Here is an 18,858-nt window from a genome sequence, read left to right on the forward strand (position 1 = left end):
ACTATAAATGCAGATATTACTGTATATGTACCAATATTTCTTAAATAATACATGAGCCCACAGCATTTGTACTGCTGAAGGGATATAATGTCTTTTAAAATTATTGTAAGATCTAAGACTTTGTTTATAGTTGAAATCTCCAACCTGCACAGTTAGAGCTAGATTCTGCACAAGCATGCTACTGGGACTGTAAAGACAGTCAAAAGCAATACCATATTCAATTAATAAGTCTAGGGTGGCTCGCGAAATCCGCTGAGCGTGAGTGAAACACAGTGATTACTTTCTCTTTCCACCATCATGCAGATAGCGCAGTCGTGTGCAGATAAGCGCAGAGGAATCCATTTAACATGAAAGCAGTGGATAGACTGTGCGCGTTTATCAGCCAGCAGCACAAGTTGCTTCAGTAGAGATATAGGATCCAAACGCACCGACAGCAGATAAGAAGAGCGGGTGGGCGAAACGAGCGGAGGAAGTGATAGCGTTTCTTCCCCTTATATTTCTCTCACATTCTCATCGTCTGCGCTTTGTTTTGGCGAGAAAAGTCTTGGGCGTTCTTTTCATGATCAAAATAAGATTGTTCATTAGGGGTAGTGTAATGGAGTCAGTTCAGTCATACACAGCTCCTTTAAAAGAGAAACGGTAAATGACTCGTCATGAAATGCAATATACTTAAATGCTTTCCCTAAGTGTTTCCATTTATCCCACTTTACCCCAGCTATTCTTGACAGACTATCTGTTAAGATCAGCTTTAGCTTCTACATACACTATCGCAACTGCTAAAGCGACCTCTGATCTGATTCAAAGTGCAATTACAAAACAAACCCGCATACAGGGACTAGGACCACAAGCTGGCTGGCTTACATTATCCAGCTCATTACAGTGCTACACAGCAAGTACTAAAAAAAAATGCATGTGAAAAGTTGATTTGAGTGTAAATTATTTTATCACGTGTGAGAAAAGAGATGTCCAAATGATACATTATACAATTTTGTGCCACAGTAGAAGGTCTGAAGTGTGTTTATTTGCAGCATTTTTCCTGTTTACATCTCTAAAGCATGTATTCTCTCTACTCTGGGTGACCTCAGGTGTGCTAATGGCTATTTTGGGCGTCCCAACATTCCTGGGGGTTCCTGTCAGCCATGTACGTGTAATGGAAACCTGGATCTTACAGCAGAGCTCAGCTGCGACCCGGTGACCGGAGCCTGTCTGCGCTGTCTTGAGGGATATGGAGGACCGGACTGTGAAAAGTGCGCTGACAGATACTTTGGAGATGCCCTTATTGCCAAGAATTGCCAAGGTGAGTGAAGGAGCTGAGTTTCATTGTTTTCAGATCATGGCACTTTAGCTAACAGCAACATGTGATGTCTAATCTCTTATAATCTCAACATCAGTCAATTTAGGAATAAATGAAAAATCCGCAATATGTCACCAGAGGTAAGGCTGACATTTTACTAGAAGATCCAGCTATGACCTTTTGATTAAACATTACAAGTTCATAATAATAATAATAAACATAACATGGATGAATTGTACACAATAAGATATAGCATGCATAATGTAAAAATAGCATATAAACTCTCCACTGATGTTTATAAATACTGTTTAAACCAAAAGGCAGCTCGTTTGTCAGATTATTATATTTGCTTCTGTAGAAGACATTTAGTGTGATTTAAACTTTTTAAAAACCATGTTTATTTAGTGAATGCCCTGTGAAGTACTGCACTACCCATAATCCTGTAGAGAAATGCACTAATCAAGTCACAGTTACCATGATCGCAGTTGTAGACAATTCTTTTTTGTTTTTATGAAATTGTAATTTGATTGTCTTATTATTAGTTCATTATTGCACAAAATAATTCAGACCTTTATAATACAATAATATTTTATATTATGAAAATCATAATATTTTGTTTTTGTAAAGATAAGATGACCTGTTAAATGTGTACTTTGAAGTACATATTTAAATGAAAATGTCTAAATTAAAATGTAAGGATTGAAAAGTACAATATTAATCGTGGACCTGTTCTCAATTTCAGAATTCAAATGTCAAATTCACTAAAATAAAACTCATTTATGTAGATTTTGGGGACCTCCCACAACAGAAAATTGGGCACCCTTTGTTAAGCACTCTACAACAACAGTACAAGGTGGAATATTCCTCGCCCTTCCTGGTTGTCACTTTAGGAGTTTTTAATGTGTCTGTTTTTGTAGAAATTAAATTGTGTTCTTCCAGACAGGCTGCATGGCAGATGCGAGTGTGTGTGAGGTGAGTTGATCCAGTAGCTCGGGCCGTCTACCCTCAAGGACAATGCACACAGATTCTCCTCCAACAAGCCTCACGCAACACCATCTGTGCTCCATCTCAGTCAGAGTCAGGCTGTTCAGAAAGTGTGTGTGCATTATACTGAAATGCAAACTGTCCTCCTGCAGCCCTACAGCAGTGTACCGCGCTGTAATTCTAAGCAGGATAGAGTCATTCTGTTTGATTGTTTTCCACACACACTGCATTGATTAGCATGCAAAGGGGTCATGGGATATTGAATAATCACACTGGTTTTTAATTTTAGTTGTTATACACGCCAGAGGCGAGTTCAAAACACATTTGGGTTGCACAAATTCCCTTGGTTGTGCATGAAATATGACAATGAAACAGCTTTCCCATTTGATATGGTTATAATATTGCAAAACATATTCAGATGGTGGGGTCCAATTAAAAGTATGCGATTCAAAGTCTTTTTTGAACAGGAAGTCTTAGAATTTTTAATGTCAAATGTATAATGTGCAAAATTTGGTAAAAAATTATTAATTGTTCATGCTGTGAAATTTTTACTTTTCAAATAATAATTTAACTCAAATTGTTATACTCCACTTTAATTAGATTGGAAATGCTTAAATTAAGTTAGAAAATTGCTAAATAAAAAGATGTCACTAATATCAGACACATTGTACAATAGTCATATTTAAAAATATATATATGCACCAAGTTTCATTACTAAAATATACAAACCAGTGAAGGCGAGTGAACCGAGAGGATGGAGCTTAGGTCTGTGCTGTGATCTTGTCCAACGCTTGTCCATTTTTAACCTCTAAAGCATGTTTATATTTAATGAAAGATAATAGGATTTTCTTTATTTCTGTTGGGAATAACAAGTTTTGAAGAGCGGAACAATGTAGTGCAGCATAGCGCTCAGTGGGATGCTTACAGAAGTTGTTTGCATGACCTACATTCCACAGAAAGGCTTCTTTACCTGCGGTGTTATACATAATGAAGTACACGCCAGTTCCTCCTAAAGACAACAACACTTTGTTTGGAATATATATAGTATGTATTGTCAAAACAGTGATGTAAATGTAAATTATCACGATTTAAAGGGGTCCTATTATGCTCTTTTACAAAGTCTTGGTGGCTTGATGAAGGCCCGCCTTCCAAAACACGAAATGTGTTGTGATTGGTTAGCTGTCCCAGTGCGTTGTGATTGGCAAACAGCTTAGACGGCGTTTCAGTATTGCCCCGCCCCTTGCCAGAACAGCAAGTTCCTCAATATTGCCTTATCAATTCAGAACTCGAGAATATTGAACAAGAGGATCGGCAGAACCTTTTTTGTACAATAAACAACAACAACAAATAAATAAATACAGTATGTGAACAAATTATTATTTTCAACCCTTATTCTGACCCTCTCTCTGAAATGACCTGTTTTTATGGGCGGGTCCCTAGCTCACTAGTGTGTTTTGACAACATAAAGTAAAACGGTAATTTCCAGACAATGCATTATAAAATAATGTACTTACAGTTTGTGATTCAGCTGCAGTCAGATCTAGCACCGCTTCATCTTTCAACAAATGTTTTTTTGTGAACTCTCCATGACACTATGCCTCTTTTACAAATCAAAATCCTCAGACATGATCCAGGATGCCATTAAAATTAAGCTATCCACTTTTTTCTTACGCTAGGATCCTTCTGATATCTGTACAAAGACATGAACGAGCTGTTTAAACCAAACGCATCAAAGTGATTGTTCTTTCACTCTATTTGTCCTGACGACAAACTCGAGCGTGTGGACTGTGCCAGAAAGCGAACTCGCATCTGTATACTGTATCCAATGTAGACAAGATAGCGGCAGTGTTTGTAATTTCTATTTGCTTTTGATGCGACGTGACACTCACATGAGGGCTCATCCCCTATGCCCTAATCCCTTCAAAGGGTTTACCCTCCGGAGTGAGAGCTTTGAAGGTTTGAAGGGTGTAGGGGACCAAACAACTGTTTCTTGAAGTGCCCTTCTGTGTCATCATCCCGTGCCCACACATAGGTGCCATCATCATGGAAAGAATCAGCACAAAGGATCATGGGGGCCCAAAGTGTCCATCATTGTACCCTTCGAAATCCTTCATTCCGAAGCGCCCTTTGAAGTGGCCAGTTTTGAGCACTTAGGTTTGGAAAGATCCTTCAATATGGCGGCCATGATTGTTTTTACTCCGTAGTGCCCTTCGGAGGGCAATATATCCCCTTTGGAACACACATGATGACTTTTCTTTTATGTCGTGTGCTAGAGGCAGTGTTTATGCAAATGACTGTGCCGCCGTGATGTCACCTTGCACCTCGGATTCAAAACCAGCCATTTTCTGAGGGTTATTTCTTTATTGATGATGAGAACATGGAACTTACAGGGTGTATTAAGCATACAAAGGCCTCTTCTGTGTCAAAATATCAAGGGAAATTTGTTTTGTCATGTCATGACCCCTTTAATGTCAGTGTCAAACTACGGTAATATCAGTGGCTACAATGCATTATTAATGAATTCCCTCCTGAGTGTATTTTATGTACAGTACACTGCCTATCAAAAGTTTGGAATAATTACGCCTTGTCAGGAACAACAAACATGATGGGGGTTGGTCGGTCTTTGTGAAGCAGATAACCATGGCAGGCTATGGTGAAACCAGCAGGGTAGAATACTCTGACAGTGGGACTGAGAAGCTGGAGAACCAGGCAGAGCTAGAGGAGTGGAGGGACAGGGTGACACCGCTGGACTGAAGGGTTTAGGTGGAGTTGCAAAGTAGGAAGCCTGAAGTGGAGCTGGGGGCCAAAAACATTGTGGCAGAGCCAGCTAGGAGCAAGGACGAAAAAGAAGCCAGAGGGAAAGAGGAGGCCAGTGGAGCCAAAGGGATGTAGGGCCGAGGTACAGCATAAGTCCATGGCAAAGTCAATGTGATGATTGACAAAGCCAGAGGGATGAGGAACCTGGTGGAATCAGAAGGTTGACAGACCAGAGGAATCAAGGGAACAACGAACCAAGGTGGAGCTGAAGAGTCAAGGGGCCGAGGTGGAATCCCTGGTTTCGGAAGGGTGAGATGAAACCAGGGGATCTGAGGACCAGGGCAAAGCCTGAGGTGGAGCTGGGGAACTGGACGGAACCAGCAGGGGAGGATGGGCCACCAGAAACAAAGGAGCTTGGATATTGGGTGGGACCAGAAAGACCAATAAACTGGAGGGAACTGACCAAGCAGGAAGAAATTTGAGGGTGGGCACAAGGGTGGAGACTGGTTGAGTGGAGTCAGAAATTCCTTCAACGCTAGTTCCGAGACAGACACGGCAACAGGCTCGCTCTGGCTCCAGAATGGAAATGGTGGCAAGGTCTAGCTCTGAGTCAAACAATTCAGCGGCCTCTGGCTCAGGGTTTGTGGCAGGCTTTGGCTTCAGCTCAGGGTCTGAAGTGGGTACAAGAGTCCTCGAGGTGGAGAGACTGCTGCTAGGTCCATAAGTATGTGCGGGTTGGTTATTCTGTAACAGTGTAACAGGCAGGGAGAGAGTAGATGCTTGGATCGACTTGAAGCAGCAGTAGTAGTTAATTTACAAAAACAAAGAACTTGGTAATGCGGGATACTAAGAACACCATTAACAGCAACAATAATCAATAAACTACATACAACACAGGACAATATTTACATGGAAAACTAACAACCAAAGAACAGTGAAGTGAAGAACATGATCAGTTACACTGGAAACTAACTAGGTTATGATCAAAAACCAAGGCAACTAATGAAACAGGAACTGAACACAGGAGACACAGAGACCAAAGGAAGCAGAAATGCCTAGCATAAACAGTGTTGCAGCTGAAAGAAAAATTACTGTGGGTTGTGTCTCGAGGAAAATAGGCAAGTTTTCATTCTGTTTGGGTGGATTTTGAGTGGGATTTGGGCTAGAAATTTTCATGGGACCTGGCAACCCTGAATATAATATAACACTGATTGGCTGCTTAATTATTATCAAGTATTGTTAGTCCTTTGGAAATTCACATTTTCAGATACATTAAAATTTGAAAACAGTTATTTGAAATTGTAATAATATTGCACAATATTACTGTTTTTACTGTATGTTTCATCAAATAAATGGAGCCTTACAGAAAAGGCTATCATCAGAGAATTTTTTTTTTAAGTTAGAGAGCAGAAAGGAAAGCATTGGGGGAAGAAGAACTGGTAAAAGATCTCAAGACGGGAATTGAACTCCGGTCACCATGAGCACAGTTGCGCTGTATGTCGGGACACTAACCACAAGGCCATTGGCACCAACACCTTCAGGTTTAATACCAATGACAACCATATTCCAAAATTTTGACTGGCAGTACTAGATATAAAGGACATCAAAACAAAATATAACTTACTATCTTTCTAGATGTGACGTTGTAACTAGACATAACATCATAACATCTAGTTGTGTTTCTCTCTACAAGTTTCTCTCTGTGTCTCTGTGTAGCGTGTCAGTGTCACACTAACGGATCGCTTTCGGAGTTGTGCCATCAGGAGACAGGACAGTGCCAGTGTCGACAGCATGTTGTTGGACGTCAGTGTGACGAGTGTATTGTGAGTATGCACAACACCAAATGCAGTCATTTTTGTCATTGGGTCAGATTGAAATAACCATGTTAATTACACATTTAATTTAATATTCTTATTTTTTATATATATTTTCCTATTTTTATCTCTGCCTCTTCATAAACCCATTAATGTGTGTGTTCAGCCGAATTGTTGGTGGGACAGTGAAGCTCAGTTGTGTAGGCCGTGTCAGTGCAGCGCTTGGGGCTCTGTGTCCCAGCGCTGTGACTCTGAGGGCAGGTGCATCTGTCGGGCCAGATACGTGGGCCGCAGGTGTGACATCCTGCGCCCGCCTCACACCCGCAGGGAGACCCGGCGACCCGTCCAACAGGTTCCCATCCAACACATCCAGAGATGGGAAAGCAGAGGAGGCTGCCCTCGAGGGGCGTATCGCCCCGGCACAGGGGTAAACGCACGGCATGATGGGTGCACAGGATCGGTGTGTGTGTGACCTCCTGTGACAATCAGCATCTAATATTTTACTAAAACTATCCTATAAAAAATATTGTCTATTATCTATTAAAATATTTTTGTCAGTTGAACTAAAGCTAAAATGAAATGGTAAAATTAGATGCAAATCTTTAAATTAAAATTTAACTAACTGAAACATTTTAGTAACTGGAAATAAATGTTATGAACTGGATATAAATATAAACTAAAACTGAAATAGAAATAGAAATATATTAAACCTAAATAGTAATATTTAAAAACTAAATAAATAAATAAATACAAATAAATATATATATAAATGACAAATACATAAAAAACTAAAATGAAAGCTGAAAATATAAAAGCTAATTGAAAATATTAATACAAATTATTATAGTATATACATAGGTCCATATTGCAATTTAATAGTTGCAATTTTTAGTTTTGTTCCTTTGCAAAATTGTTTATATTTTATTTCTGTTATATAAAATATATTCTCTGTAATATAACGTTAAATGTATATTATAATGTATGATGCTGCTTTTAATTTTAGTTTTTAATAACAATACTGCGGTACTGAGGGCATCATGCATTGTAGGTCTTCACATGCATAATAAACAAAAAGGTTTAGAATTATTACGCTTGGTCTGTTTCACTGCCTGTGCATAAGCATGTATTTTTGCTCAAAACCTGTGTGAACAGTTTAATGCACAACTGTAATCAACAAGTTCACACTTTTATTCTACACGTAGAATGTGCTTGTAATATTATTATTAGAAACTGAGTTGCTAAGTGACCTTACAATATGTCTTTCATATTTCACAGCAACAGCATGAACGCGTCAGAGCTTCTTCATAAAGATGTTCATTGTGTTTCATCTGGTTTCGATAATGAAACACTTTGCTTTAAAGGGCTCATGCATTGCATTCACAATGTTTCTAATGTTCCTGGAGGTGCACTTATAATGTTGGTAGGATTTTTACATCAAAAGCAGTCATAATTGAAGATAAATGGTTTAGGTTTAGGGGTTGTATAAGGTTGTAGATTAAATGTCCACTGCTAAATGCCCAAGGGGAACATCTTTGCATTTGGAATGACTGTTATGAACAGGAGATCAGTTAAACTTACAGTACGTTTTTATATTACAGTCACCTCTTACATGTCAAAAGATCAGTAAAATTTAGATTTCTCAATATATTGCTTTAACTGAAGCTTAAGAACAAATCCATTTGCAGTTGTGTTCGTGCATTAGTTTTGCATGAGAAACATTTCTGCATGCATAAGTACACAACTTGTGTACAGTCATAAGTGAATGAGACCCAAAACATATATACAGTACATAATTCAAAAAGACAGCCTTTGGCTTTAAGACGGATTAAACATAATGTGTGCAGTCTGCTTTGGCTATTAATTATACATTTGCATGTAACATTAGTTAAGTAGTGCTTAAGAGAGTTAATCTCTGTCGTGCACAGAAAGCCACTGTCAAATGTTGTGCTTTTTTATATTTTAGTCTTTTCTTAGTCTTTAAAAAGCACCAGGCGTGGCTCCAGTTCTCTTGGAGGAGAGTTTTGTCACTTTGGCTCACAGCTTTGCATGATGGGATGTGTGTGTGTGTGTGTGTGTGTCTTCATATATCTGGCATCCATGGGGTGCCACTGACAGTCTGTGCCAGGACCGCTTCTCATTGGTTGCTACGGTGACAGCACACCTGTTCCTAGCAGACAGATGGCTGTCAATCACCCACAGCAATGGCTGCCACAGTGACTTCACATCCACATGGCGTGTGCAGATTTATCATCACTGCATGATCATTTTTGATCATTAAAATGAAATTGTTGCCAGTTTACCTCTCAAAATGTCTTTTTTATTTTTTTATTATTTTTTTTAAATTTTAACATTTTTCTCAAAATGTCTTTACAGTCAGTTGAAGTGAGTGTAAAGGGGACAGAATGCAGACTGGAGACAGAGGCACAGTCTTGTGGTTTGATCTGATCTGTAATATCTGCATGGCTGTTCAGTGCTGTGATCTGTGTTTATGAAGGTCACTAAACGAGGCTGAAGGAGGTTTTACATAAATGCACAATATATCGTACTGTTTGCATGACTAAACAAGCCACATTCCACGAGTAGGCGCAAAAAAATTAGCTTGATGCTCTGTATGTCAATTTTTTGTTATTTTTCTAAAAGTTAAACACCACCTACACATGAAAAACCTCTGTTCTTGTCAGCAGGTCAAACTAAATATTATATGAGAGGTTTTGTTTTATTTTCCATTTCTAGAAACCTGTTTAAAATTTAGAAATGTAATGCCCAGTTGGTCTGATTTTATTATGTAGCAGTAATCATTAAATACATGAACATGACTCAAACAAAATAATTCTGTTTTTTTTTTTTTGTATGTTTCATTAGTTTTATTTATATTTTTTATTAGAAGCATTTTATTGCACCAGAATGGATAAATCAGCAATCCAACATTTTTAGCCTAAATTAATGCAGTCTGGAACCAGTAGTGGTTTGTAGTTGTTAATATATCAATTTAACTATAATACGTTTGATTCTTATAATAAATTGAGGGTTTAATGGTTGAACTATAATCTGTGGAAAATACTTGATACACCTGGGTTCTCCAACATATGTAATAGTTCTCGCTTTAAAAATATGGGATCTGTGTTTTCATTGCTTTCTAAACCTATTTGCACTTTATTTCTGGAAAGTGCCACACAGCCATCACTCTGAGAATCACCTTATTTCTCCCTCCTCACTGTCTCCTCTCTGTCTCTCCAGTCTGGCTTATACATGCAGGGTGCTCAAGGCTGCGTCCCATGCCACTGCAATTCATTCGGATCGAAGTCGTTTGATTGTGACGAGAGCGGTCAGTGTCGCTGTCAGCCTGGTGTGACGGGACAGAAGTGTGACCGCTGCGCTCCCGGACACTTCAGCTTTCAGGAAGGCGGCTGCACACGTAAGAATTCACCTCCGAACCTTGAGCCCTTGATAGGAGAACGTGTTTTTGCTTCTGTAATTCAGTCCAGAACCAGTGTTGTGGGTAACGCATTACAAGTAACACGAGTTACGTAATAATATTACTTTTTTCAAGTAACTAGTAAAGTAACGCATTACATTTTAATTTAAAAGAAAATATCTGAGTTACTTTTTTCCCATTTATTGACTGACAGTGCGCTGTGTGAACATGAGGTTACTGTAGTTCTAGACTAAATGTGAATGTGCATTAATTCATCCCACTCGCAAAAAACTGATTTAGTATTCATCAAAATTAATTAAAACAGTGAAATGCAAACTCAGAATATGATGCAAACTGCAATAATTAAATATGTTAAACAACACAAATGTATCTAATCGTATCTAATATTACGAACCTACATCCCCTCCAGAAGTTTGAGATCTGCTAGTGAGCGACGCCTTGTGGTACCATCACAGAGAGGCTCAAAATCACTCTCCAGAACATTCTCGTTCACCATTCCTGGCTGGTGGAATAATCTTCCCACCCCTATCCGGAACGCTGGATCCCTGTCAATCTTCAAGCAACAACTGAAAACTCATCTCTTTCGGCAGTACTTGACTTCATCCTAAACTCAAAAAAAAAATTTAAAAAAAAATATTTCCCTCTATCTTTCTCTCCCCTTACTAGCTTGTACTTATTTGAACAATGAATTACGAGCACTTCCTCTGTCTGATTGCCTCTTCAAGACGAATCGCTTTTTGTATTCCCCAATTGTAAGTCGCTTTGGATAAAAGCGTCTGCCAAATGACTACATGTAAATGTAAATGTAATCCCATTTTATTAACCAATGTCTTTGGTGCTGACCTTTGATGATCCAGTTCAACCATACTAATAAGCAAAAATGACTTTAGATAAACTAACAATTGTGCTTCATTGTTTTTTTTTTTATTGCCGAAGAATATTGGACCTTCTTCTCCTGTGTTCTACTTTACAGACGTGAATTTACTTTTCCTTGAGCCTGAGGTTTATTCATTACACTTTTTGGTGTGAAAGGGCTTTTACATTTGCTATGATTAGAACTTCTTGTATTAAAAACAATCAAGCCTGCTCATATTTAAAAAGTAACGCAAAAGTAACGTAACGCATTACTTTCCATAAAAAGTAGCTAAGTAACGTAATTAGTTAATTTTTAGGGAGTTACACAATATTGTAATGCATTACTTTTTAAAAGTAACTTTCCCCAACACTGTCCAGAACCACCCGTACATTTAGATGTTTATTTGTACAAACAATATAACAGTAATTCCATAGGATAAGAAAAGCATTCAAGATACCCTTCACTCAAGAATTAACATTAAGACATTTTTAAGTCCTAAGTTCCTGTCAATTTTGAAAAAGTCAATCTAAATTCATCTTTAAATTATAGTAATGTCACAAGTGTCTTGTGTTTATTTGATAGGGACAAAGAACGCTAATAAACATTAGTATAAAATTAATTCTGTTTATTTATTTTTAAAGAATTTAATTGTTTGTTTGTTTTATTCTTTTTCATTTATTTTATTTTTGTATTTGTGTTATTATACAGCAGGATGAGTAATGGCAATTTAGTTTAAATTTATGTTGGGAATTGCTACTCTGGAACCAATGGTGGTTTGTAGTTATTAATAATTTAATTTCATATATTATATTTGCAGCAATTCTAATTTGCATCCATATGTCCCTATATCTTAAACTGTGCACAAATTTACCAAAATACCAAATGTACGCTCACCAAATGATCTGAGCTGCTATCCACATTCATTGTATAGCTGTTATCCTGTTTCTGTTTTAAAAGACACTTAATAATATTCTGTAATATTATTGAACTGCAGTGACACTATTGGATTGTGAGTCAAGCTGAGTAATGACACTATTGTCTTCTGTAGAGCTGTTTTACAGCTGAAATTAAACTCTATAAATTGAACTACTGTAAATGAAGCATTACAGATGTAAGTGAAACATGGAATTGCTTTACATCTTCTGATCTATGGAAGAGCAAAAGGTTGTGTGCCAACCAATCAGATATCAGACAATGGCTTTTAGATTTCAGCTCAGTTCCTGAATGTGGATGTCAACAAGCCTGACCTGTAAGCGCTACAGTTTTCATCTGCGGTGTTCATTTCATTAAGAATAATGTAGTTCTCTGTCGGGATGGTGTGTAAATTTGCCCATCTCCTTCCAGCCGGAGTGTCTTCTGTCATGCTATCACTCTGATATTACCACAGCAAAGAGAGCCGGCGCTGACATTTAGAACAGGTGCTCAGCTGCGCTCCGCAATTAACCTGCTCTCTGTTTCTGTCTGTCTCGCAGCGTGCCAGTGTGCTCATGTGGGAAATAACTGTGATGCTAACACAGGCCAGTGTATCTGTCCGCCCAACACCGTGGGAGAGAGATGTGACAAATGTGCGCCCAACCACTGGGGTCACGACATCAGCAGCGGCTGTAAGGTACGGCTTATTCTAGTCTCCTCCCGCCATCACGGCTTCACTCTGTCGGCTCTGCCTGTGTATATATATCTTCTGCTGAAACATCATTATTATTCATCCTCTATAAAGTCATGTTGAGGTGAATCTTTGAGTTAATGTCACAGAGCAACAGAGAATGGAAGGTGAGCATGGAAATCAGCACAGCGTCTTTATTGCCAAGTTACCATCTGAATTCAGTTGAATCCATGGAACTATTCAAACATATACACAAACATATAATGCAATGTTAAATCATTTACAGTTTTTCACCATACAGTATATGGTAAGGTAACTTAGTTAAAAGGTTTACTTTTGCATGCATCAGTACACTGAATTAACTGTATTTATGTGGTATCATATAATAAACTGACTGCTTAGGTGCTGATTACCAGTATGTTTGTTTTTTAAGTCCCAGATCACCCCTCTGAGACCTATTCTATCTGCAAATGCGACTTTTCGGTGAAAGTGTTATTGAATGTGATTCATAAGCATTGTTTACCATTGCATATTATCCAGTGGCACATACGTCACAAAGGTTAACATCTACTCCTTACGTAAAGCAATGTCTGATAAAACTTTACGTTTTACCAAAGGGTTGGTAGCCATTTAAACTTTAATGTCCCTTTGGCATACAGAGTTTGTAAGGAAGAACAGGAAGTATCATCTAATATAACAATAGAATCAGATGTTGTGTTTCTGAAAAGAAAAAAAAAAATCTAACAGAAGCATATAATATCTAACAAAGCAACCAGGCCCAAAACAGAGCCTTGAGGTACCCCGCTGGTAATAGGTGTAGAGGAAGAGTAATTCTCAGTCTCAATGGAAAAAGCTCTTGCCTTAAGATAGGAAGAGAAGCAGCCAAGGGCAGTGCTGAGAACTGCATTTTATTCTGACTGATTTTCTAATGAGTGGGCAAATGGTGCTCAGCCTTGCCAGCCATGATCAGACTTTAAAACACTTAATAGTTCTGAATGGATCCTTCATTTTCATAAGTGTTCAGTCACGTGTAGGGAAAGTGAATGCCATTTTTATGTAAATGTAATGCATAATATGAATTGTTTGTGTGTAATTTTCTCTTTACTGTAGCCATGCGGCTGTAACGCATTGGGGTCTGTGGCACAGCAGTGTAACGTGAACACTGGCTGCTGTATGTGCCGTGAGCAGTTCAGGGGCGAGAAATGTGATGAGTGTAAGCTGGGTTACAGAGACTTCCCACAATGCATTTCCTGCCTGTGCTCAGCGGCAGGCTCATCACTGGACACCTGCGATGCAGAGTCTGGGCTCTGCGCATGTGCAGACAGAAGTGGGCAGTGCTCTTGCAAGGTAATGTCCTAGAGCTCGAAACCCATCTTTGATTCAACCAATATAGCCACTGATCCACTAATAGTGTTGTACAGTAGCTTGTGATCAAAAGGATTTTTCATCAGAACTGTCATATCATAATGATTATTAGGGGTATAGAAATGCACTGACAATGAATTATTGTATGATGCTCAAATCTGGTAAAACTGCTGTTTACACATTCCAGCTGTAAGAGAAGCTGTCCTGGGCTGCATTTCCCAAAAGCATCGTAAGCCTAAGTAGATCATGAAGATCACTGATGCTGATGGTTTATATGATCTGCTTAGGCTTACAATTCTTTTGGGAAATGCAGCCCCTGGTCTTTAATATAGCTGTAAAACAGCAGGACACAATACTAATGTGAATGCTTGTGTGTTCAGGCCAATGTGGAGGGAGTGAATTGTGACCGCTGTAAGGTGGGCTCTTTCAGCCTCAGTCACAGGAATCCGCTGGGCTGCAGTCAATGCTACTGCTTCGGCTTGAGCAGCTCATGTACGGAGGCCACAGGACTCATCCGTATGAGGGTGAGTAAACACACAAATCATATGATGGCACTTTTTCATCAATAAGATTCAAAATGTTGTTTTGTTACTTTCTAAAGCAACTGTTTTACATCAGTTTTAAACACCTCCTGAAATATATTGAACTGATAGTCACTTTGTTGTAGAAAACTTAAATTTTACTTCACATTCTAAATTTGTACTCTAAAGTGTTACCTTTGTACCTTTATATTTACAGTTTTTTACAATTGGTATGACATTTTTTTTTCAATACTTTTAACAATTTTCCTAAACTCTTAACACAGTTAGCACAACATCTGTCTGTGTAGGCTATACAATTAACACATTTCTTGTTGCTTTGACACAAAATGCATACTGTTAACACAAATTTAAAACGCTTGAACTTCTTTTACACTGTAACAAATTAGCTCAAAAGGGAATTGTATATAAATAATTACAATTATTTATATCGGCTGACAGTAATAACTGTAGCAGAATTAAATAGCCATCAACTGTTCTGTTTGTCCAGCGAACATTCAATGTAAGTTCATATCAACTCTAAGAAAGGATATTTCCGTGGCCATAGAAAATACTTTCCTATTAATGCATTAGAGCATGTAGCGAGGGTCAAAATCATAAAGAGACATTAATTTGCAAGGCAGAACCAGAAACTCATGTAATTCGTGCACACAACTTTTATTAACTAAGCGCTAACACACAACTAATCTAAACAAACAAACGAATAAGCATACACTCATGTGTACATACAAAGGGGAGCTAAAGTGGATGAAGGAAGCCATTAGAGAAAACAGAGAATGCAGTTATGGAAAGAGTCAGTTAACTTTTAGTTAAATGTACGATACTTGCATTGCCTTTGGTCGTTGAATGAGTGTCCAGATGCAATCTCGGATGAAAGTTCTGATGGTTTGAAGGTTTGGTGCTGTTGGAGTTCTTCAAGTTCTTCTGGGTTTGAAGGATGATGAACTCCACAAGATGTTATTCTGGCTCGGTGGTAATTGAGAGTTTCTTTCCAGGTAGAAAGGGAAAAAGAGCTAAGAAAGAATTCTGCTGAGATCCGAGGATCCTTGGTTGAATGGAAAGTCAAGGCCGCAAGGCCTGGCGCAAAACTTAAGGGTCACTGAGGAGCTCACATCCTCTTAGGCTCTAACTGAACCGCAGACTGCAGGGTGTGAGATGTGAGAGCTTTATCTGCTATAGAGGTCACACCTCTGGGGTGTCAAAGAGCCAATGGTGTCCTGAACTTTTGGAGGGAAAGTTTTACGACTCTTTGTCTCTGAACATGGTAATTTGCATAGGTAATCCGCCTGGGGTTAATGCACAAACTACTAAAGATTCTTATGACACTAATATGTTCATAACATGTTGTTCATATCAACATGTAATATTTACTCTCAATTAGATCATCCGAAGATGAATTGATTGAGACCAAACATGGTACAGTTAAAGTGATATTAACTAGTGATCTATCGTAAGCATGCATAAAACAGTATACAATACACAAAAACATATACAAGAACAGTAATAATATACACAATGACCTGAAGTATATGAGTTAATTCAAAAAAAAGTTTTTTTCTATGAATTAAATAGAGAATAGTCCATTTTTATGGGCATTATGTGTATTTCCTAAAGGAAAAAGGTAGTGAGAGTTGCTCTGCCTGCATTCCTTTGAGCAATAAAACTAGTGTTATCAGATGGGTTGCCATGGAAGCAGAGGCCTGTTCTGCCTTAAGTGTTAGACGCATTTCGGGGGAAGGGTCCACAGACCCTCATAGTTGGGTCCCTTTGGTTGGGTGAGAGGGCATACAAGATTATTTGTTAAATATAACAATGTTTATGTGTCTGATCGGTCCAAACGCTACAACACACAAGCTCAACCAAGACCAAAACAATGTAATTTTACTGCCAAATTTTCAAATGCTTTCACACTGTATGTCAGAGCAGATAACATCATGTTCTAAAACTAACTTATAGGCTAAAGTCAAAGTGAACAACTGTTCATATTGTGAATTGAAATACAAATATTCCTCGGTATTTTATTCCATTGCTAATGAGACACAGCTGATTGAAGTTAGGCAAATATATAAAATACAAGTAATAATAATAATAATAATAATAATAATAAATTAAGCTCTTGTTCTGTCCAGACTGAACTATTGCAGTGCTCTCTTGGCAGGTCTTCCAGCCAGTTCTATCAAACCTTTACAATTAATCCAGAACGTGGCAGCAAGATTAATCTTTTATGAGCCGAAATGAACAAAACATCACACCTCTATTTATCAATTTGCACTGGCTACCAATACCTGCTTGCATAAAATTCAAGGCATTGATGTTTGCCTACTAAAACACCACTGGCTCTGCACCTCTTTACCTAAATGAATTACTTCCTATGTGCCTCTAGAAGCTTGTGTTCTGCAAGTGAACGTCGCTTTGTTCATCCCAAAGAAGTACAAAATTACTTTTGCATTACAGTTTTTTACGTTTGCTTAGGCACATACTACAATACTGTATGACATGTTCTACTGTCTCTTCCTGTCCACAAAACTCACACCTCCCCATTTCATGTTTACCCATTTTATGAAGTGTGCTATTTAATCTTGTATGCCCAAATCTCAATCTTGATATTATTATTTCATCTTTTCTATTTTTCCCTGTATTTCTTATTTCACCCACTTTCCCTTGTATCTTATAGAACCATCTTCCTTTTTTCTCCTTATCCCATTGTTTTTGCCATCTTCCCTTCAGTCTTTTTTTGATTAAACTTTTGATTTCATTCTTACTTAAATTGATAATAAGGTTAATGTCGTTATTTTTAACAGCCTCCTTCGCTTCTTTATCTGCAATTTAATTTCCTTCCACACCAATATGTGCAGGCACCCACAAAAACACCACTATAATCCCCATCATTTGAATTCTATATAATGTTTGCATAATTTCCATTAAAATGTCTGGTCTACTCTCTGAGTGGCTGTATTGTAAACTAGCCAGAGATGAACTTGAGTCTGAGCAGATAACCGATTTCATAGGTCTGATCTCTTCTACCCACTGTAATGCTAATACTAATGCAATCATTTCCCCTGTATAAACGGATAATTCATCACTAATCCTTTTCCTTACTGATAGATGAAATTCTGGCACAGTAAACGCTACTCCAACCTTATTATCTAGACTCTTTGACGCATCCGTATAGATCTGAACATAACTATAGTATTCCTTGATATATGTCTGCACATGATATAAATTACATTCCTCACCTTTATTTTTCTGTTCTAACAATGTAAAATCTATTGCAGCTTCTGGAAATAACCAAGGTTTAATTATTGGAAGCGGCACCGTATCTAACTTCCTTTACCACACAGCTCACTTATAAACCCAATGCATGAGCCCTCTTGTACCCCCTAGTGGTGGGTAGTATAGTACATTGTAACAGACCCAAGTCTGTAACAACAGTAAAAGAGGATCTCTTTGGGCTGTCTATTGTATAAGGTCAGACCTGACACCTAAAATAATGCAATTTCTGTAATTCCATTTGATGTTAGTGTTTTTATGATATTGTGCTATGATTGACTAAATGTTCCTGTTGGAAGAGAACATATGTTAGTGTTTTGGAATAATAATTAGATTTTTGAGACATGTTTGCAGTGTTTTGGTAGATGTAGTGTATTGTGTTAGTGTATTATTGTAATTTGAAAATTAGTGTTGGAGTTTAGTTTGCAATGTGTGATTTTGAGCATGAAATTAACTGTTTTGTCAATTGGGTGTTGTAGGTGTGTTAGTGCGTTAGTGCGTTAAGAGTTTAAGAAAATTGTTAGAAGTATTGGAAAAAATGTCATAGCGATTGTAAAAAAAAAACTGTAATTACTAACCTGAATGTGATACCTAAGCATGGTTTTCCATTACATTTTATCCAATGAAACATATGACACACAGGTTAACATCTCTTCTTCTCATAAAGCAGTTTCTGGTAAAACTTTGCTTACTAAAAGGTTAAGGCTATCTAACTTTTAATGTCTCTGTGGCAAACAGAGTTTGTAAGGGAGAACTCAGTAGAAGCTGAATATTGTCTAATAATAGTATGAGATGTTATGTTTCTAAAAATTGATACCTAACAAGAGAATATACTGTATATATAATTAAACCGGTCCCAAAATGTATCCTTGAGATAGCCCTCAGGTGATAGGTGCAGAGGAAGAAATAAATAATCTAATTACAGTTTTTTAATTTTTAC

General features: G+C 37.9%; 1 pseudogene across 1 annotated transcript in view; it reads left to right on the plus strand.

Annotated features, from left to right (window-relative positions):
- The window catches only part of LOC306879929 (laminin subunit alpha-2-like), a 225,482-nt pseudogene that overhangs the window by 103,721 nt on the left and 102,903 nt on the right, over window positions 1-18,858 (plus strand). The window contains exons 17-22 of the transcript in view: window positions 1,086-1,297; window positions 6,752-6,858; window positions 10,087-10,264; window positions 12,614-12,750; window positions 13,855-14,091; window positions 14,490-14,633. The product of the transcript in view is annotated as a laminin subunit alpha-2-like (transcript). The remainder of the gene's footprint in view (window positions 1-1,085; window positions 1,298-6,751; window positions 6,859-10,086; window positions 10,265-12,613; window positions 12,751-13,854; window positions 14,092-14,489; window positions 14,634-18,858) is intronic.

Source organism: Barbus barbus (genome assembly GCF_936440315.1).
Source record: "Barbus barbus genome assembly, chromosome: 14".
NCBI lineage: Eukaryota > Metazoa > Chordata > Actinopteri > Cypriniformes > Cyprinidae > Barbus > Barbus barbus.